General features: G+C 38.9%; 1 protein-coding gene and 1 long non-coding RNA gene across 3 annotated transcripts in view; both read left to right on the top strand.

Annotated features, from left to right (window-relative positions):
- prkg1 (protein kinase cGMP-dependent 1) overlaps nt 1-23591 on the top strand; it is a 173996-nt gene that overhangs the window by 61243 nt on the left and 89162 nt on the right. The gene's annotated exons all lie outside the window — the stretch shown is intronic.
- On the top strand, nt 1148-8823 carry LOC309485001. Its single transcript, XR_014201012.1, has 2 exons — nt 1148-4872; nt 5400-8823. It is a non-coding gene; the product is annotated as an uncharacterized lncRNA (long non-coding RNA).

Consider the following 23591-nt stretch of genomic DNA (forward strand, 5'->3'; position numbering starts at 1 on the left):
GAGTGAGGAGAACAATGCACCTGCACATTTACAGTTCAAAAGTTAATTCATGGAAATGTATTGTACTTTTTGTGCAAAACGTCTGTTAAATATGAGCACATGAGATTGCATTTGCAAATATGCAGACACGCATGGACATGCATGAATCTGCACATGGAAAGACCCCTTCTCTTTATAACTGTGCAAAGACGAACCACAATCTGGAGTGAGTAACCATGGAAACACATACACTGTGTTGTCATCCTTAACTTAGCTAGAACAGCTACTCTCAGGAGGGAGTAACCATGGAAACCACACACACACACACACACACACACACACACACACACACACACACACACACACACACACACACACACACACACACACACACACACACACACGTACACTATATCTGCATATATGAAGTAGCTTAAATTCCTTACATACTTTTTTCCTGTCCCTTTAAATATTTTAATGCAAAGCTTTAAGGCATGCTTACCAGCAAAACCAGTAGAGAGTCTTGTGATAATAAACAATTCAAATATTGTTCTCTATTGCTCTATTCGAGTTTGACAAGCTCTTGTATTTCTAAAACAATATGACAACCTGATTTGTATGCATGTCAGCCTGGCGAAATAATTTGCAAGCCTGACTTAATTTAATTATCAAAATGTACAATGGATAATGGCTCTGGTTCTTCCCCTGTTAAACCAAATGCAACAATGTGTTTTATTAGAAAATTGCATATTGTTTGTTTTGCTGCGTGATAGTACTTCAATCGTTACTAAATCACTGATCTTTCGTGTGTTTGCATCCTTGTTATTGACACTGGTAGAAACTGGTAGCGTGAAATAGTGAGATATATACCAGCAACGGAAAGAGGTGAGTCAGAATCTCAGTGTCTCATCTGCATCTCTTAAGTGCGAATGCTAGGCCATTTCCTCAGATTTGAAGAGAGTCACCAGGATGAGAAACACAACCACAAAGCCATTATGTTGTCATGTTGAAGTACAATCTTCAGCATCTTATTTTTTAGCTTTTCGCCTCTGAGGCAAATGCAAAAACAAGTTATCCCCATCTCTCATTCTGTTTGCCACAGAATGAGAGAATCTTTTGCCCCCCCCCCCCCCCCCCCCTCTCTCTCTCTCTCTCTCTCTCTCTCTCTCTCTCTTTCTCTCTCTTTCAATGTTTTCTGTGAAGCAGCTGTTGCTTTACAAGATCTGATTAAATATATTTTGCTGCTGGTTCTGTTTCAGTTTTTTTTTTTTTTTTTTTTTTTTTTTACTGATTGTATTGCTGAGATTTTTCCCTTTCTTTTGAAGTTTGCAAGATATATGATGGGAACCAGGAATGGGCAACAATAATTTAAGAATTGGCTCTCTTTCAATTCATGAGTATGGAATATAATTTATTTTGCCACATGATGTTGAATTGGAATATCTTGAATGTTTTCAAAAGAATTTCCTTCTGCATGGCACAGCTGATTGATTGTTGTTGCATCAGCGTGCAATGAGCTGCGGCTCAACATTCAAACAAATACCGGGGTGTTGCTGGTAGCAGTATGCAGCATGCTTTCAGAAACCCTACATCTTCCCCAGCTCCACCTGTATAGATCTGGTACGGGGGTTAATTCATGTATGTTACATGTGCAGAAGCAGCATTATATGCATTACATCTTACATGCTCACAGCAATCTCTGTGAATGGTTTGTCAGTAGCAAGTCTCGGTACTTGCTCTACAGCAGCAGCGTAGTAGATCGATTCCACCAAGACCAAATACATTAACATTGTCATATCCATACCAATCTCAGAAGAGTTGTCATGACCGATATATATATACCAGCACATCCTAAATGCAGAGGAAAGCAAGGAGAAAGATCAGGGGAGAAGGAGATAGGGGAAAAATAATGACACATGTATATATCAAGGTGAGATGATTTAGCAGTGCTGAGACATTCCCTGGTGATCTTCGAGCTTACTGATCTCTTCAGAGTGTCTAGTTATAAACTACAAGGAGCAAGCTTCTTAGAGTGGTGTGCTGTGAGTCACTGCTATATGAGAAGCACATGCATCACACAAGAAGTAGAATGTAATGATGTGTTAGTGACTTAAGGAGCTTAATCTATACACAGATGATGATAACATTTCCATTATAAAAATATTATATGATGAAGCTATCATTTGGATGTGAGTCATGAAGATGTTGTAAATGGCAATTAGTTTTTTGTTTTTTATTCTTCTACATTTACTATGTACTACTGTACTATTTACTACTACTCTGTTGGTGGTGTTTCAGTAAACACACAACATCAATACAACAGAGAACATTAGTCTGACATTAATCTGATATTTGCTATACCTCATCACTGTGTCTGCTGAGATACAGAGATCCATTCAGTATGTTTTAAAAGAAAGTTGGTTCACTCAACTTCTATGACTTCATTTTGCTGAGCACAAAGGTATTTTTTTATCCTTTGTATTGCATCAAATATTTTTTACATTATGCATTTGGCAGATGCTATCTATATCTATATCTATATACACTCACTGGCCACTTTATTAGGTACAGCTGTTCAACTGCTTGTTAGGTCAAATATCTAATCAGCCAATCACATGGCAGCAACTCAATGCATTTAGGCATGTAGACATGGTCAAGACGGTTTGCTGAAGTTCAAACTGAGCATCAGAATGAAGAAGAAATGTGATTTAAGTGACTTTGAACGTGGCATGGTGGTTGGAGTATTTCAGAAACTGCCGATCTACTGGAATTTTCAGACACATCCATCTCTAGGGTTCACAGAGAATGGTCCGAAAAAGAGAAAATATCCAGTGAGTGGCGGTTCTGTGGGAAAAAATGCCTTGTTAATACCAGAGGTCAGAGGAGAATGGTCAGACTGGTTCGAGCTGATAGAAAGGCAACAGTAACTCAAATAACCACTCGTTAAATCCGAGGTCTGCAGAAGAGCATCTCTGAACGCACAACTCATCGAACCCTGAAGCAGATTGACTACAGCAGCAGAAGACCACCGGTGCCAGGAAACTTGAGGCTACAATTCACACAGGCTCACCAAAATGGGGCGAAATGGAAAAATGCCTGGTCTGATGAGTCTCTATTTCTGTTGTGACATTCAAATGGTAGGGTCAGAATTTGGTATAAACAACATGAAAGCATGGATCCATCCTGCCTTGTATCAATGGTTCTTGCTGGTGGTGTAATGGTGTTTGATATTTTCTAGGTACACTTTGGGCCCCTTTGTACCAATTAACTATCGTTAAAAACCACAGCCTACCTGAGCTCAAATCTTCTCAGACTGGTTTCTTGAACATGCCATTGAGTTCATTATACTCAAATGGCCTGTCACCAGATCTCAAGTCAATAGAGAACCTTTGGGATGTGGTGGAACAGGAGATTTACATCATGGATGTGCAGCCGACAAATCTGCTGCAACTGCGTGTATGTATGGCCATATATATATTTAACATTCCTCAATCACATATGTAAATTCCATCCACTTGATAGAGTGAAACATTAATGTAGGTCAGGCTACTAATATCGTAGCATAGGAGTTGTACCACATCTTTATGATCTTGAGGGAAGGGAAAAAGAGAAATACACACACAAACAGAGTAAGGCAGTGTGTATACTTTGCTGTAGACCTGCGATCTGAAGCCTCATTAACTCTGTATGTATGGAAAAAAAGTCCTATTCAAAGACAGGCAGCCACAAAGCTTGTTCTTTGATTTCGGCATCCGGACTCATTAAGGGCATTAGCAGCTAAAATTTAGAGAGCAACACATTATCTGTCTCTCCAGTTCATTGTTGCATTAAGTGCAGAGAGTCGCTTGTTGCCATAGAAACCCATGCGCATTGAATTTTAGTGGTGAAATCCCCAGGGGAGATCGTTTCACCCTTTGGTTTTTGGCAGTGTCCCTTTGCTCATGGTTGGTATGGCACTGAATGTGACTTCATTAATTCCAGTTTTTTTTTTATGGAAGTATGTGTTCAGAGTTCAAGGATGTTTAAGCAAGATAAAGCCAGATTTTTACATCCTCTTTGATGTAAAGGAATGTTGCTGAATGGGAAACGTATCTTAAAATAGGCGTGTGCTTTCTTACTCTATCTTTTGAGAATCACTGTATCCAAGTGAGACGTTTAGATTATTCTTTTTGAAAGAAAAGTCTTTTGGAGGAAATGGCCATTTATAGTTCCTATAGTCATTATTTACTCAGCAGTGATGATGGTGCAGTGTTTTGCGATGATTTACTTCCTTCCAAAGCCTTTTCAAAAGATGATCGTTCAGGACTGCCCATTGCTTATAATGATCACAAGCTGTAGGATTGTCTGAATCTCTGGCTATGAATAAATGTCTTACTGCTATTATAATAACAGTTTGCTATCTGCCAGACACGTCTCTAATGGCCCAAACAAGGATGACATGACTAACCTTTTAAAGTCAAACTAATAGGCATCACCATTGTCAAGTTTTAACAAGCTAGTTCTTTTTTCCTTTCAAAAAAGAAAAATGTTTGTAGCACCACTATTTGTTGCACCACTGTAATAGACCCAAAACCCGAAATGAGCTGAGAAAAAGCATTCTAATATGCTGATTTTCGGAAAGTCTCTTCGCATCCTTATAGCAATCACTCAGTAAAGTGGTCTAAATGTATTTACAGTATATGTATACATATCATCTGAGGAAGGCATAGGACAATAAAATGTTTGTCCAATCATTGCATTTGTAACACCTCCACCCAGGTCCTACTCGCCCTGTTCTGTGCGGACCTTGAACCCGGGTCTCTGGCGTGAGAGTCAGGCGTTCTAACAAGGAGGCTTAAGACTGCAGCCTCTAGCGTCTGTCACTAAAGTGACTATTGAGATCAGAGGAGTGAGGTTTACTCACACAGCGACTACTAGCTGGCCTCTGTTACACTCACGGCACCAATGTAACCCCTCCACCCGGGTCCTACTTGCCCCGCTCTGTGCGGGCCTCGAACCCGGGTCCCCGGTGTGAGAGTCAGGCGCTCTAACAAGGAGGCTAAAGACTGCAGCCTCTAGTAGTAGGGCAATTGGGTTTGCGGCGCGGTCGCAAGGCACTTCATGACAAAACATCAGACATATGACACAAACAAATACAATACAATGCAATAAACTATACACCCCTGCATCTAACCAGGCCAACTGGACATCTAGCTTATTTTGACTGATTTAAGGCTTTTATGGCCTATGGTACAAACTAAAATTTGGATCTGTTCTTGGTCATAAGGGGTGGGCAGAAACGACGCCTAGATGGCAATAATTTAAAATGAGATGCCAACGGGTGTGTGTAATCACATACAATGTGATTACAATGTCTAGCAACAGACGCTCTAGCGTCTGTTGTTAGAGCACCTATTGAGATCAGAGGAGTGAGGAGTGAGGTTTACTCACACAGCGACTAATAGCTGGCCTCCGTTACACATTGTCTCATCATTGCATTAGGTCCGAATGCAATGATACGATATCCTACCTGCCTATCAACAACCTCTGCGCACCTGCTTGTGCAGACATCACATCATCAGAGTGTTTCATGCTATGCAGAGTTAGACAGACGTCAGTCACTGAGCACCGAAACAGCAGCCGCCTTTTACAGTTCCTCTTGAACCAAAACAACAAGCTTATGCTGCGTTCATGCCATAACTACTGTAATTTGGAAGAGGTGGAAACCTGTGATGTTATACTCGGAGTGGTTCGTGACTCAATGGCAACACTATCAATGCTGAAATAAATGCTATCAGCAGTCAGGTGGTACAGGTCAGTGCTCTTTAAGTTCATTATTATTGTAATGTTATGTGCTTAGAGACATGAGTTAGTTTAATGCTGTCTGTGTGTGTGTGTGTGTGTGTGTGTTTAAGGAGGCGTGGCTTTAGAGGCGCTCTGAAGGGATGGTGGGATCTCATGCTTATAAAGCTAGTTCGCTATTGCTAGCCTCCCTGAAAGTTACCTGTCCTACCTTTAAACCTTTCATAAATATTTTGAAAAGTGTATGTTTATTTGTTGATATTTTTCTTATGTTGTTAATGTTAGAAATGTGTGTAGTTGAATGTTACGTTGCCTTTAAGAGAATGTCAGGTGGAGTTCACTGCCGACTGATCAGGTGAAAGGGAACATTAAGCAACGGGATGTTGTCAGCAGAGTGTAAAGAGAGGATTCTAAGAGAAAATATCAGAAACTGTGATTTAAAACTAGACAGAATGTCTAGAAAGACATTGGTTTAGTTTGAACTTGAACAATCTTTTGTTATCTTTTTGAGGTTTGTTCGTGGATATGGCGATGACATGGACTGAGCTCATCACCGCCTGAAGCAATATGGTGAACCACCCACCAAATGCCAAAGGATTTCTGCGGATTCACTGCTTAATTTTAACTGGACGGAGGAAATAAATGTGTTGAATGACAGAGTGAACTGACGTTGAACTCTCTTCTCTTTTCAATCGACAGTTGTCTGTTCGTTCCCTTCAACATGATGTCTCTGTTTGCTGCTCCTTACCAACCTGGAGTACTGGTCTATGTTTACCTTTGTATGACTCACCTGGGTGTTCATTCAGCCGCGGTGTCCTGAGCTACACATACTGTAATTTAAATGTAAAGGATTTAAACTGTATTATGATGCAGTTCCTAATAAAACTGCCAGCCAAATGGCAAGTGGTGAGGACATTCCAAAATTAATCAGAAAGTAGCACAAATAAGAATGTGGGCACAAAATACTACATTCTTCTGACTTGTGAATCTTGTAACGTCTTGTGACCTTGAATTGCCAGAGTTCCCACCTTGGTGCTTGTCAAGTGTTGGGATGTCTGAACAGGTATCAGTGTGTCGTAGTAATGTAAGAGGGCTGTCATCTGGAAGACAAAGTGGAAGTATGTAATAGTCCTCAACCCCACTGTGCAATTCAGGAGTGACTGTGCATATTCATCTCCTCTAAACCAGCCTTTAAAGGCTTTCACACTTTTTGTATCGTTGACAAAGAAATGCATTCTATGTGATAGCTGTGAATATCATCTGTTACCACATTGAGTATTAAAGGTGGCAACAGTCTAGGTGGTTTGGTTGTTGAATGCAGTTGTCATTCTCGTTTATAACTGAACTTTGTGAGAACAGAACTACATTTAGTACTCTAACAGAAGAATGATAGCCATATTCTGCTGAATACAAAATCTATTCTCATTCCCAAGGCATCAAACTCAGCGCTCATCTGCGCTCATCTGAGTAAATTTTACACAACTGTGCATGAGACTGAGCGGAATGAGGAAAATTAAGTATACCCGGACCTTGAATCAGGAATGTAATTGCTTTCGGGTCAATACACAGACGAGAAAGGCATGGGAATTTTATCATTATGAAATCAAATATTGGGTTATAATTTTATCATCATGACATGTATGTTGGGGTATCATTTTATTATACTATTTAGACATTTTTGAGCACCTAACCAGACCCTGTAGGAAGCGACGACCAGGAGACAGTGTATTTTCAGCAGGATTCTTTATTGAGAACATACCGTTGGTCGCTGCAACCATCAAGTCCAACTAAGGGAGCTGTACATTGTATTTTATAGGCATTCAGTGGGCAGTCCTTAAAGGTTTTGAACTAACACACGGCCTTAGAAGTGACCACTAAAATTCCATTCTGATTGGCTGTTCAGCTTAGTGAAAGAGTCAGTGCACGAGAATAATAGCAAAACAGCGAGCTATTTCAGTATCATCACAAACGGAGTGGAATAAAGAAAGTATTTAGCAGGATTGGTATTCAAAACGGTAAGCACGCGCTGCTTTGTTTACGGTTGGTGGATCTGCAGCCTGCAACATCAGTTTCCCTTTTTGAATGACAAATATACACGAATATATCTGCAGAAATAGACGGTTGTCTCATTCACACACAGGCGCAAAACGTGCTAGTTGACAGTAGGATGTAGTTCTCTCGGTGTGTTAAGATCAGAGACTGGCAGAAACCCCTGACTGGTTAATCTAATCAGTAAACTGATGCCATTGTATTCACCTTGAATGCCCAATACATTGTAGTTCACCTGAGTTTTTCATGTGATGTTATGTCAGGACGTAGATTCAACAGATCTTTAAAACATCAAACAGATTCTTAAATATGTAATCCCACGACCCCTTACCCTAAACCTAACCATTTGACAATATAAAACACAATTGGCAGATACAACTACAGTCAGGACTTATTAAAAAAATTAAAAATATTCCAAGCCTTCTGGGGCCAAACTATTCCTTTGTGTGAGGAACAGACCCAAAAGTGATCCCCGTCTTCATCTGCCATAACGCTCAAATCAAAAACACATTAAAAAATGTCTGCCTGAAGAAGCTTTACATCAGCTTTGATTGAAAGTATATATATAAAAATAGATTCTATGCATGCAGAGAATTAAATGAGTCTTGAGCCGATGCATAAGGCAAGGAATTTAAAGTCAATTAATAGTTTCTTAGTCGATATAGGGGTAACTTTAGCATCTTAAAAAGTAATGCTAATGGTGCTTAACCATGCTTCAGTTTTTCACACATTGGGAGTGACATACACTTGTTGGTCTTCAACTAGCTCCAGATACCCAAGTCTTTTTACATGCTGAAAGACGAACTGATTTGGACACAGACTACTGAACCAAACAATGAGGCATCACAGCTTGAGGGGTGAACCAAGAATATTTGGCATTTGCCATGGTGCTGTTTATCTTAAGAGAAAGATCTGGATAAATGAATATTTTTTGTTTCACATTATTGCAATAACAGAATGACTGGATACATTCATAAATTAGGCCTACCTGTTTTTATATGCAAAAAAACAATTTTATAATAAAAATAAAATAAAATCTATATACAAGTTCGATCATATTTAGGGCCCTATCTTGCACCCAGCGCAAGTGACTTTGTACACCGACGCATGTCTCATTCCTATTTTGCACCCTCGCAAAGCGGACTTTTCCCTCCACAGAAGCACGTCGGTAAGTTAGAAAATACACTTGCTCTCCCGGGGGCGGTTCAGCGCAAAGAGGAGGCGTGTTCCGGCGCAAATGTTCCTTCATGCTATTTTGCAGGTTTAGAAAACAATTGCGCCACTAACCAGGAAAAAATAGTTTAAAGTCAGTGGCGCGTTGCGCATGTTATTCATATGCTATTTTAAGGGCGCGTGCTTGGCCATAATCAATGTAGCGTGTGCACAACGCGCATACACTTTGATTCTCTCATCTACACAGAAGCAGCAGTTTTCATTTTTTGCAAATCATACATTATTACGATAGATAGATAGATAGATAGATAGATAGATAGACAGACAGACAGACAGACAGACAATTTATTATAAAAGCATACATCTAGCTTAGACATTTACCCAAATTATCATACGCCTGTTTAACCGAAGTTAATTTGGGTGGGTTTTTCCATTTCAATGTAACTTCTCTCTTTTACGGCCGTGACGAGAGCGTTGCTCTCCTTGGCTGTGAACCGCTCCTGGCGCGCGCCTGGCAAATCCGCCGTTACAATAGCAATCCGCTATGGAAAAAGCGCGTCTGCTCTTAAAGGGAATGTGAGATGACGCTCTGATTGGTTTATTTCACGTTACGCCCAAACCACACCTATGAATAATGAAGCTACTTCAGACCAACCCATTTTAGATTTGCGCCTGGCGCAAGAGTCATTTATCCCGCCGGGAAAATAGCAACAACGCCGAGACCCGCCCACAAAGTTACTTGCGCTTTGCGCTTGACACTTGCGTTTCAGATCGTTAAAATAGGGCCCTTAATCTCTTGACTGATGCCAACAACACTTTCTACTAAATTCTTCATTAGCAAGGCAAGGCAAGTTTATTTGTATAGCACATTTCATACACTATGGCAATTCATAGTGCTTTACAGAAAGGAATTAAAATAATCACAAAATAAAAGCAATGAAAATTAAAACAGCTATAAAAGAAATTAAAAGAGATATATGATACAGTTATAAAATGAATTAAAAAAGTAAAAAGATGATACATAGATAAACTTCTCATCTGGCAAAACACTGGTGTATAATAATTAGTGATGCTCCGATCAGCATTTTTGGGGCCGATCACCGATTACCGATTACCAAAATCATGATCTGCCGATTGCCGATCACTGCCGATCACAGAATGGAAATATGCTAGAGTCAAGAAAATCTTGAAGAACCACCAATATTTATTTAATTGTAGTTAGAAAACAAGATAACATAAGGCTACTGTAGGCCACCTTTTCCAAATAAGGCACAGTATAATTTTTCAAAACAAAGAGGGGTCAGGCAAACTACAATGGATGTAGTTGAGGAACTAACTACATCAGATCCAAAAAATAAAATAATGACAATGACATTTGAGGTTATTAAAACAGTAAGTCCCGCCCCTCGACTGCCAAAAATAAAAGGGTTCGAGCGAGCAAAATCAGCAGGCGAGAGGAGATCAAGCACGAGAGTGTGGGGAATGATCATGCGCGCGCGCGAGGGCAGAGATGTCATGCGCCCGCGCAGGGTTTGAATGAGCTCGCGAGTTCCCGTTTCCTCGCGCGTAGATCTGTTATCCTCTCGTGAATGTCATTTACCGCGCGCGCCAGCATCAGTTGTGCGCTCGTTTATAATTGCCATTGAATTGCCGTCATAGGATAACTCATTTTGACACTGTTAAGCAAGCTCTGCTCTGCTGTTGTGTTGCCGCGCATGTGGAAAAGTTGCGTGAGTTATTTACGTCACGTGATCGGCTTTTTTGATCGGCGCTTTTGGGGGTTGCCGATCAAGCAATTTTTTGCCAATATCGGCCGATCATGATCGGCGGCCGATCAATCGGAGCATCACTAATAATAATATTCACAACTCCTAGTTTTACTCTGAGATTTTCCCATGGTGATTACACTGTGTCTCTGGTGTTCTTTTGGCGCGCCTAAGAAATCTATTGGATGTCTCCGATGGACCCAATTTTCCCCTAAAATCGGACAGGAGGAGCTGGACTGACTCACGGGGTAACCTCGGGTTCACTGCCTCATCAGTCCGCACTGTATGCTGCTAATGTTTTCCGGTTAAGGAGTCACCCACTATCAGAGCCCTGTGCTCGGCTGCGTTCTGAGCTGAGTCCCGCTGTCTACTCGGCCTTGAGCACCAGTTAGCATCAGTGTTAGCTACTGGCTGATTCGGTCTGTGTTCGATCACATTCATCTTGTTTGGGGATTCCTCATCTACCTTCATTAATACTTCAAATCTGTTCTCAAGATGTATAGGTGGTGGTAGGAAACCAGTGTTTGCAATCCTTCTCATAGCCACATCTGGGGTTGAGGATGCTGCTGCGGCAATATGTGATGCTCATGACAAACTGATGTCTCGAGTGCCTTTGGGTCTCGCTCCCTGTTTGTGCCATCGATTAGTGTGTTGATCGGCTTGTTTCTCTACACTCAGTATGGCCTGTCGAGGAGCACTAGATTCATGGGACTCACCGGCTGTTTGCTGAGGGCGTGCGTCCATGACGAAGCTCTGTTGTGTGTTCCATCTGGTGTGGTAGGTCCCGTAACTAACTTTGTTTCAAGAACTGCAATCCTTTGTAAAAGTCTGTGGCAGTTTGTGCAGCAAGTAGATTCTAGAAAAGACATTTTCTTTCTTATCCTTTTGAATGTAGGCAGCTGTTTTTTCCCTTCTCCGGAATGTAAGCTGATGGCAGTGGGAGGCTGGTCGGATAGGAAAACCACTTTTTTGTAGTAAGTTTCTATTTTTAACGTTGATGCCAAGCTATGTCGATTTAGCACTGTGCTGATTTGCTGAGGTTAAAATTAAGAGAGAAAATATAAAAGCGATAGAGTAAAGTGCGGAGCAGTAAGCAAGAGCGTCCAAACAGTAGCTAAGCAGGAAGCAGTATCAGATAGATCCAGTGATCCTCCTTTAATTCTTGTCCACCGTTCGTTGTGGAGACGACTTGCGAGATGTAAAGTAGCTCTTCACCGGGATGATGATATGCATTACTGTGACAAAGTGCTTGATTGTAACCACACGTTTCCTAATGAACATAAGGAGTGGTCACAGTCTAGAGTGGCTGCTTCACAGTGTGAAAATGACATGGAAATTCTGAACTAGACCCTGTGTCTTGCTCTAGCTTTTACTCTTCTTCTCTCTCCACTCCTCTTGAGATGTTAGTAGAGGAAGACTTTGAGTCTGATTAGGGTCATGTGCCCTGATCATAACCCTCCGGCTAATGTGATTTGTGTGATTGGAAGAAGTGAGAGAGTTTTTTTTTTTTTTTTGGACAGAACATATGTGTTATTTAAAATGACTTGTAAAACCTCTTGGTTTCACACCACTTAGCTTTGCTTTTTTTTGTGGAGCATGCCTGGGCTGTCTCAAAAACAAGGAATGTGTGTTGTGTGGTGGCCACTCCTGTCACTGTAATAACAGTGAAGTTAAGCAATCAACTAAACCATGTTGTGACAGATTAATGACTTGGCGCCTTTACACAAGTTTATTTTTGTCTACCTTTAGAATCATTATTTCAGCATGTTAAGATTATTTAATTATAAACAATGTTCTAATTAACAAAATTATTAGAGATGTCATAATTTCTGGCATTTGTAATTATGACAATTTAAAATGACTAGTTAGCCTAGTAACTTGTTTTTCTGCTCATGCTGAGATCATTTTGATTATTAGTCGTTGTTTTGTTAGTAGATTCTTATAGTAACATATACAAATCTCTAAGCCTTATATAGTTACCTGACTGTAAAAACAATAGTCTGTTCGTATGATTAAACTGGTGATCTTACCTTTTTATATTTTATATTCAGTTTGGCTCAACTGATTAGATATTTTGGTAACACATACAGTAAGGTCTCATTTGTTAACATTAGTTAATGTATTTACTTACAATGAGCACTACATTAGTTAAAGGATTCATTAGTTAAACTTCATTGTTTGTTCACGTTAGTTCACAGTGTATTAACAGTGTATTAATGTTGAAAGTAACATTTACTTAGACTAATAAATGCTGTAAAAGTATTGTTAATTCTTAGTCCATGTCAAAAAATTAAACCTTATTGTAAAGTGTTACCGCTATTTTAGTATTTTATGTGTAGAAAAAATTCTCAGATAACACTGCTTTGGCCCCATCCTTATCCTTGTCGACTATTTGTACGGTTTTGTTCTAAAATATATTTATATATATATTTTTTTTTTACAAAGCACTGCTGAGAAAATAATGACAGAATTTGCATTTAGGGTGGTTAGAGCTGGTTGGTTTGATAAATGGCTTAACTTTTTTTTTAAATCATTATGAAAATGGATGGGAAAAACACTCCCAGAACTGAGGTGGCTAAAAAAGTATGTGGTCACTGTTGCGCCCTGTTGGATTTTAGCAGTCCCATAGATCACTTTTTCCAAATTAAAACTTATTCCTTACAAAAATATACAATGGTAACCTTAGTTTTAGCCACAATACCATAATCACCACAGTTATTGTTACTTCTGGAAATCTCTAATAATTTGACAATTAATAGAGTTTTTGGTAACATTATATAATACGGTTTTATTTGTTAACATTAGCTAACTACATTAGTCTACATAACAATGAACAATAATTCTACAGCATTTATTAATCATTTATCTCAACATTTACTACTACATTTTTTAATATCAAAAGTCCTACTATGCTTTTTGGGATATTACCTTTCATGTATATATAGTATAATTGTTTGTGAATGTAAAAAGTTAGCAAAATTTCACAGATCAAAGTGCACGAAAAATGAAGGTATTGTCTCCCAAAAGAAAGAGCCGATTCGGATCTGCCTGAAAGTAATTCCAGTCTTACTTCCTGCATGAATCCACATAGGTTTTGTAACAAATTAGCATAATACCCACCTATGGCCTTCGTTGGCTGCCCGCAAGAAAACATCTACTTTGCCCCTCCCTCAAACACTGTAGTTGTAGCTGAGACTGGAAGAGTTTGGTTGAGAAGACACTGTTTTGTGCGCTGTGAAAGCAAATCCACTTTGCATGCCCTTCCAAAGGATGAGGACTCTCGCTGGAATTGATAGGCCAAAACCAACGGCATCGTTGCTGTTCGTATCACAGTGTATCAAGCTCTGAGGAAGCCTCTGGAGCTGAAATTCAGATACGGTAATGGATGTTTGATATTCAACACACGCTGTTAGCAGTAGACCATCACAACAGACTGGGCTATCTGACCAATTAGAGCAGAGTAGGCTTTTGGAAAGGAGGGGTTTAGAAAGACCGAATCCTTTATCAAACCGTTTCAGACACTGTGAGAGAAGAGGTGATGCTGCAATGTAGATTATGAGAAAATGTAAGTGTTTTTTGACCTTGAATGCATTTTGGAGACATTTAAAACAAAATTAGGAGCCTCTATAACATTATAGAGGCACTTTAATGCACTGTGAACTAACATAAACATGAGCATTTTTATTTACTCACGTTAACAAAGGTTAATAAATGCTGTAAAAATATATTGTGCATTGTGAGTTCATGTTAGCAAATTAATTAACTAATGTTAACAAATGAGAGCTCATTGTAAAATGTTACCAAGTTTTTAATGACAATGGGCCTCATTCACCAACCGTTCTTACGAAGAAATGTGTTAACCCCACTTATGTACTTTTTACGAAGATTCTGACATTCACTAATGTTTTCTTATCTTGGATTTGTTCTTAGCTAAGAACAAAACCTACGCACACTCAAGAGCACTCTTACGCACATTTGAGTGATGACTGTTTGCTCCAAATAATTGGTTACTGAATTTTATTTAATTCTAAAGTCGTTTACAATGTAATGTATTTTATTGTAATGTATTTCTGATCATTTAAAAAAAAAAAAAAAAAAAATCTGTGTTTATTTGCATACTATAACACTGCAATTTACATCAGCAATTAAGCTGATTAAACCAAAAATTATGCCTCGTTTGGCATTTACCTGTTGCAGTAGAATTTCTATTTCAGAATTACTGAAGTTCTTTTTTCGTTTGGTCTTCTGGACATTCTCCAACTTTTCTTGCACACGGCCCTGAAGTGTCATGTCCTTATATTGGAATTTGCGGGGTGTTTTCTTATGCTAATTAGGAACAACTGGCACGCGCTTTCAATTACGAAGACGTGGGATTCATCAATCCTAAGAACACAGGTGCGAACAAATCTGTTGTTTAAGAACGTCATGAATCCGACGTAGACTTTTCTTGGGAAGTTTATTTAAGTACAAAGTTAAGAAAATTCTTAGGAAGATATTGGTGAATGAGGCCCAATGTTCCCATAGTTTTATTGTAGTTACAATAGTTAACGTATTATATTGACAGGGTAAGTCATAACAGTAGTTGTTTAATTGCCAGCTTTATTCATACTGCATGTCAACTTATGCTATTTCTGGAGGAACGCATCCTTATGACATTACACTGATGCGTTCATTAAAACACGGCACATTCACATGCAGCTAATCAAGTCAGCTGCCTTTGGTCAGGAAGCAAGCTGGTGAAAGGGGATGTTGTCCACGATCTGCTTCTTCTCCCTCACGGTTTGTGAAGAACACCTCTCCAACATCCTGCCAACCTGCACTTAACTGTTCACAAGGCTTGTAGCTTATGCTGTGAGGCCTGTGTTATATCAGTTCCCTCCTTGTAAATCAGGGGGAGGCAGGCAGAGTGCGTCCCCCCGCTAGGCTGTGCTGTGTAAACATGTCAAAAGCCTGATCGAAAGGAACTAACAAAGATGCTCAACACTGAGTGAGATGGAATCTCAAGCACTGCTTTTATTGATCTTCTCAGTCATGGGTGCCTGGCATGGGTATGGCAGGGAATGACGGCTGCTATACCTTGGCTGCCTAGTCAGGTCAATGCAAAGTAATGTTTTTTTTGCAGGATTAAAGGGATAGTTCACTCAAAAATGAAAATTAGCCCATGATTTACTCACCCTCAAGTCATTCTATGACATTCTTCTTTCAGACTAATACAATTGGAGTTATATAAAAAAAATGTCCTGGCTCTTCCAAGCTTTATAATGGCAGTGATCGGCTGTTATATTTTTTGAAGTCCATCAAAGCACATCCATCCATGATAAAAGTGCTCCACACGGCTCTGGGGGGTTAATAAAGGCCTTCTGAAGCGAAGCGATGCGTTCGTGTAAGAAAAATATCTAAAATAAATAGAATGGAAATGTAGGGGGAGTAAATCATGGGCTAATTTTCATTTTTGGGTGAACTATCCCTTTTACAGAATTATATTACTACGGGTAACAAATAATTTAGAATTGTTTAATAATAGAGAAAAGCAATTCAATTCAAGTGATCTGGTTGTTATATTTGTGTTATGAGTTCAACATGATTTTGCAGTGTTGAGTATTCACAATCACAGGCAATCACAGGCATTCCTGTTGAAAATAATGACCAATCAGAGGTGTTTTAAGTTACCAGTTGGGAGAATCTGCTCAGTATCGCTCAAAGCGCTGAATGGGTTTATATTTAGCGCAAGTTTACTAAGTGCACAGATCTTCTCATTGTAACAAACAAAGCGGAGACACAATGAAAAAAGATTCATTTTGAAATTTAGTCAGATTCATTGAGTTTGCACTGAACTGACTGACAGCTTCAGTGATTTTAAAGGACGAGCTCTACTCATTGTGTAATTTAAATTGCAATTTGGAGGAAAGTTTTAGTTTTTCATGAGACTTTGCGATCTTTCCTATAAATATTTACTTTACATTCAAGTGTCATGTTTTTGGTCATCGCATTAAAATAACATTTAAATTTGAAGTGCTGGAAAAAGTTGTGTGATGTACTTGAAAGTCCTTAAAGTACTTAATTCCTATAACAGTGGTCTATAACTGTGTAATTTGCTGGGTTATGATCAAAGCTATATGTGACTTGTCGACTAAGATTCGATGATGTCATCAGAGTTCGCCACACCTTGGCTTTTGGTGAACTGATGGTCTCAATGTCTGACGGTACGCTTGTGGACAGCCCACCACATGTTCGCTGGCCATCTGGTGCATATTGCACATAAAAATGGCAATAGCTGGCTGAATCAATTCACCAGCTCTAATCTGATTGGCTAACTTTACGCAACTTTAAAATGGCGTCTATATAGATTTCTGCTGTTTTCTTAAGATTTCTTTTCTTTTTTTCTTTTAAGCTCTGGACTGACACAGCATTGTTTGAGCCTGCTATTGTGGTTTATAAACAAAGCATTTATTGACTTTATAAACAAAATCAGATATTAATATTTTGTTGGTTCTCTCTCATTCGTGCATGTGTTCATTGTTTCTTTGTATTACAGCCTGGCCAAAAATTATGTCTGCACAATTTGGCATCACAAATAAAACAATTTACTCCAAACACAGCTATGCAATACACTTACAGAATCTTTAACATATTTCTTTTAATAACATTTGAATAAATGTTTTTCGAGGCAACTTTTGACCACTACTATATCAGTGATCTTGTGGAATTATGAGGTCTCTGCTATTCCTAACTGTGTTCATGGCAGTGTATATCCTTCCGTAAAAGGGTTTTGAGCTAAGCGCGTCTGTTATCCTCATATCTCAAGATCTTTGGTAAAAAAAATTTTTTTTTTAAGTTTCGTTCCTCAGGCTCTACCCACTTTGGTAGGTAAACTGCTTGGATGACTGGTTTTTATGATGTGTGGTGATGATTATGTCTTAAGTTGCCATGGACAACACAGCTACATCTGATCAGAGTAAACGGAGTCTGACTGAGCAAACTTTAACTTGATTGCTCCGCTAAAGCCTGGGTCACAGTGTGTGTGTGTGTGTGATGTGAATGTGTAAAGTCTGATATGTAATGCCATATCATACTCCTGCTCGCTTGATATTTATCAAATATATTATACATTTTTATATTTATTTATAAATTAAATCCAGATTAAAGATAAGAGTAAATATTTTCACTCTTTTTATGACTGTATAATATTATTATCCAAACTGAATGTAACAAATGTAGTATTACTTTTTTGTCATCAGTCTTTTATGCTTTTCTTATAACTGAGTGAAATACATAAAATATACACTATAATTCCAAATTTTGGCATCAGTAAGATAAAAAAAAGAAAAAAGAAATTAATACTTTTTTCTAGCAAGGACACTACATTGATCAAAAGCGACTTTAAATACATTTTTGATGTTACAATATATATATTTTTGGATGAACAGAAATTGTTCAAAAGAACAGCATTTATTTAATATACTATTTAATTACGATTTTGCAGGTTTTCCCACTTACAAAGCATGTAGAAATCTGTAATTTGTATCATAGGTACTCTTCAACTGTGAGAGACGGAATCTAAAACAAAAATCCAGAAAATCACATTGTATGATTTTTAAGTAATTAATTTGCATTTTATTGCATGACATAAGTATTTGATACATCAGAAAAGCAGAACTTAACATTTGGTACAGAAACCTTTGTTTGCAATTACAGAGATCATACGTTTCCTGTAGTTCCTGACCAGGTTTGCACACACTGCAGCAGGGATTTTGGCCCACTCCTCCATACAGACCTTCTCCAGATCCTTCAGGTTTCGGGGCTGTCGCTGGGCAATACAGACTTTCAGCTCCCTACAAAGATGTTCTATTGGGTTCAGGTCTGGAGACTGGCTAGGCCACTCCAGGACCTTGAGATGCTTCTTACGGAGCCACTCCTTAGTTGCCCTGGCTGTGTGTTTCGGGTCGTTGTCATGCTGGAAGACCCAGCCACGACCCATCTTCAATGCTCTTACTGAGGGAAGGAGGTTGTTGGCCAAGATCTCGCGATACATGGCCCCATCTATCCTCCCCTCAATACGGTGCAGTCGTCCTGTCCCCTTTGCAGAAAAACATCCCCAAAAAATGATGTTTCCACCTCCATGGTTCACGGTTGGGATGGTGTTCTTGGGGTTGTACTCATCCTTCTTCTTCCTCCAAACACGGCGAGTGGAGTTTAGACCAAAAAGCTCTATTTTTGTCTCATCAGACCACATGACCTTCTCCCATTCCTCCTCTGGATCATCCAGATGGTCATTGGCAAACTTCAGATGGGCCTGGACATGCGCTGGCTTGAGCAGGGGGACCTTGCGTGCGCTGCAGGATTTTAATCCATGACGGCGTAGTGTGTATCTAATGGTTTTCTTTGAGACTGTGGTCCCAGCTCTCTTCAGGTCATTGACCAGGTCCTGCCGTGTAGTTCTGGGCTGATCCCTCACCTTCCTCATGATCATTGATGCCCCACAAGGTGAGATCTTGCATGGTGCCCCAGACCGAGGGAGATTGACCGTCATCTTGAACTTCTTCCATTTTCTAATAATTGCGCCAACAGTTGTTGCCTTCTCACCAAGCTGCTTGCCTATTGTCCTGTAGCCCATCCCAGCCTTGTGCAGGTCTACAATTTTATCCCTGATGTCCTTACACAGCTCTCTGGTCTTGGCCATTGGCCTTAGAAGCACTGATGTGGCTTCTCATGCGCAACCATTTGCACTCTTGTCAAGATCTTGTTCTCTGGTTCTAAGGGAACGCAGTAAGTCTTGGAACTCAATAGGGTCTTCTCTACGAGTTTCAAGACGAAGCTCAGAAATAAAGATGTCATCTCAGCAGCCTCTGCAAAACTGCCGCAGAAGATGTGGTTGACCTCAGACGATTTAATTCCACCTCCCCTGACTGTCTTGCTCAGAGCAACTTGAAGCAACTTACTCTTTGTAAGTCAGACACAGAAGGGTCATCAACATTACAACACCAAGTGTCATAATCGGATTCATAATTGGGCTGGGGAATTCTCCCTGAGAAAGGGCGGAGCCTAACTACAGCCGTGGATGGAATTGCTGCAGCGACTTCAATCTTTACTATATGCTCCACAATAACTTTCTGCACCTCTGCATGATTGAGCTGAATGTGACCCATGGTACCTGACAAACGTTTTTCAGACCTTGATAAGTCATATTGATCAAGTGTTGGCTCACTGAGAATGGAACAAGGACTCTGGACATTCCTCTTGGATGCAGAAATTGGCATTTAATGGAATTGAGCTCATCAAGCGCAGGCTCATCTGCATCCGGCTCATCTGGAATTAAGGAGCTTGAGATCTGAGAGAGTTCTTCTCGTAGCAGAGCGTTGAATGATTTTCCACTTTGCTTAGCAATGGTTTTCAGGGTGGATAAGGAAGAGGCTGTGGCACCTCACAAGAGTAGACACTGCTCAGGGCTCTTATCTGGGAAGTTAAGCTTGGGTCGTCTTTATCTGTGTAGCTAAGGAGTAGCAAGGGACTTATTGATTCAATAGCTGATCCAAAGTTGTACTCTACAATGGTGTGATCATGATATTTGGACTCAGGATAAATAATGTGCTCACCACTTTTTATGTAGCACCTGTATCAAATAATATTATTGGACTCGTTGCTAATATCAACAATAGGCCAGTAGGTTTGGGTATAGTGGCGTAAAAACAACAACACTAGTTGAATTCTAAAGTAAATTCTTGTATTTAATTGAATTGATTTTTAAAAGTAAAAAATTTAATAAATTGATAAATAAAACAGTTCACACATTTCAAAATGTGTACTCACCAAATCCAAAGAAAATAAAACACATAAATGTCTCTCTCGCAATCCTCTCTGATGTTTTTAACTCTTATACAAAGTTATGCTGCTGCTCGTCTCACCAGTCACGCAGAGAAAATAAAATGGCTTCCCCCATACAGCGACTGACGTGTTGGGGCGGGACTTCAACATAAATCTCACGTAATTGGACAATCATTAAGATGCCAATCATCGCACTGAAATGCATTTCACTTTGATTTTATACTTTTTCTTACACTCTTTACTAATTTCTGGTTAGTTTATTGTTTTAATAGACTGTTTAATTCATTATTTTTTATAGTTAATTTGTTAAATTATACAGGGTTAAACATAGCCATGATAAACACGCTTGTAATGTATGAATACTGTCCAATCCATCTGACATTTTGACAAAGATGTCTCACAGAAACAAAACCGTAAATATTTCTGAGTCACATCATTCAATAGAAATATAAATTGCTTCGGTTATGTGTTTGTCATTTTGGAACAATATTCCAGTAAGTAGACTGGACCACCTTTGGAAAAGTAAGCATTACCAGACACATTGCTGTCACCATTTCAGTCTGTATATATCTCATTAGTTGTACATGAACCGTGTTTTATAAAACAAGTAATTTAAACACTGAAACATCATCATGTTAGCAGCATACAATATGTATGAGCAACTTTAAAGTCTATGAAGTCTCACTGGTGTTCAGTGAGAAAGAAAGAGGTGCTGTCGACTCAATATTTTTTTATATAAATGTTAATCTCTCTCTGAGTCCAGACAAATTTAAAACATTAAAGGGAAAAACACTGTTATGTATGGAAATTGTTCAAAGAGGGAATAAGAGTGAAGAATTGCTGAGAGGGAGAGCATAAGAGTGTGAAAGAGAGATAAAAAAAAATGACCATCAAACGACATCAGAGCAGAACAATTTAGAGAAACAGAGTGCGAACAAAAGCACTGGAAAAATGTAAGTTTGTACAGTATATCTCAGAATATTAAAGGCAACATTAATCAAACTCTGTAGTATTTTGTTGAAAATTGGTAGATAAAATGGCATGGTATTGTGTTGGGTCACAACTTAAAACTTAAAATCTGACTCCTGAAGCAAAACCAGAACTCTGTCCGCAAACTACAACTATAGGAATCTTCATGTCATAAGTACACAAATCAAGTACTTGAGTAAAAAAACAGATACCCTAATGAAATATTACTCGAGTAAAGGATTAAGTACTCCTTTTCAATTTTACCTGAGTAAAAGTACAAAAGTACTTGATTTTTAATGTACTTAAGTATTAAAGATATATAATGTAATCGGCACACAGATAGAGCTTGAATAGGTTACGGGGTTACAGCTCAGTCTGACATCATTATGAATTATTGTGAATTGTCAAGTAGCCAGCACTAGTCAGTAAGTAAGATTATTTAGACACTTAATATATGATATACAAGTAAGAAAACAGATGTCACACAGGGTAAAATGTGTTATCATTTTAATAAGAACATTATGCAATCACATAGTTTTACATCATTTAAAATTGCTACGCAGCGGTGAAGATGCATGGACATTCATTTGCGTTATTGTAATGTTATGTTTGATGTTTGCTTGTGGATTTTCCTACAAGCTCAAAATGTCACATACTTGACTTGGTTTGCACTCCTGCTCCTCCGACCTCTCAAGCTAATCAAGGCATCAAACTTATCTTCCTGTTATTGACCCGGCCCCTACTGCCTTACTTAAAAAGTGTGCTTCTGTAATTTCATTGCCCATTTCACTTCTCATCTCCCAACTACTTAGTACTGGTTTTGTTCCTCGGGACTTAAAAACTGTGGCTGTCACCCCCGTTTTAAAAGAACATAGTGTCTATTTACACTAAGTGCAAATAGCCTGCCTTGTTGGCAGAGGTTATTTACACCTACTCTGCCCACTGATGTCTAGTTGGGCCAGACAAAATTACGGAAGATGCTAGATTGTCAAATGTAGCAATAGTGTAGGGGTTTGAATCCGCCTTTTTCTGAACTCGCTCTACTCCCTTTTCTCATCACATATCAGATCAGAAAGATCATTTATTTTAAGTAAAATGAAAAGAATTTCGAAAAAGTGGAAGTAAAAAATAACAACACCGAGGTGCAAATAGTAGCTGGCACTATTTATAAGTATAAATAGCACCTACTATTTACACTTATTGCAAATAAAAGGCTAATTTTACATAGTGTCAATAGAATCAGTCGCTATTTTAACTTAGTTTAAATAGCATATCGCTCAGAAAACGCTTCTGTTTTCACTTAGTGTAAATGGAATCTGTTGCTACTTGCACAGTGTAAATAACAGCTATCGCTATTTGAACTCCATGTAAATAGCATCTATATCTAAGTGCTAATAGCGATAGATGCTTTTTACACTAAGTGAAAATAGCATATTTTCTTTGTGCAAATAGCTGCTGACTTTAACCCTATGGGGTCTGAGCTGTTTTCTGGCCCTGGAGGTGTTCTGACATGCTCTGACATTTGTGCTTATTTCTGTTACTTGTGACATTGTCATGGCTAAAGTCTAATTACACTGTATTTAGCACAAACTCTGCTACAATAATATATCAGCAGCATGTATGTAAAAGTTTGTAGTTTTGAGATAATGACATTTATGCATGGTTTGTGAAAATACCAAAAACAATTGTCACTGAAATAAGGCCATGAAACCCATACTGATTATTTCTTCACAAGACTTTTGAAAATTGTATCACGTAGCCTAGAATATTTGCTCCAAAACTATGTGAAAATCACCCTGACTGCTCATTCAGATAAGACAATATATTGATTTAAAATTTCTAAGATGTGTTTTGTGTGAGAAAGCCATATGCGAAGAGGCGTGATCATCTCATGAATATGTAAGCCTTCAACACCTGAGAAAGACAAAGACACTCCCCTAACTGCCCTATTAGGAGCGATCAGGCCCTGTCATTCAGAGCAACCTTGCACAAAGAATGAGGAGATTTAAAAAAGAATGGCTTTTAGATTGTTTGGATTTATTTACAACACAA

The sequence above is a fragment of the Leuciscus leuciscus genome (assembly GCF_965113295.1).
Source record: "Leuciscus leuciscus genome assembly, chromosome: 21".
Lineage (NCBI taxonomy): Eukaryota > Metazoa > Chordata > Actinopteri > Cypriniformes > Leuciscidae > Leuciscus > Leuciscus leuciscus.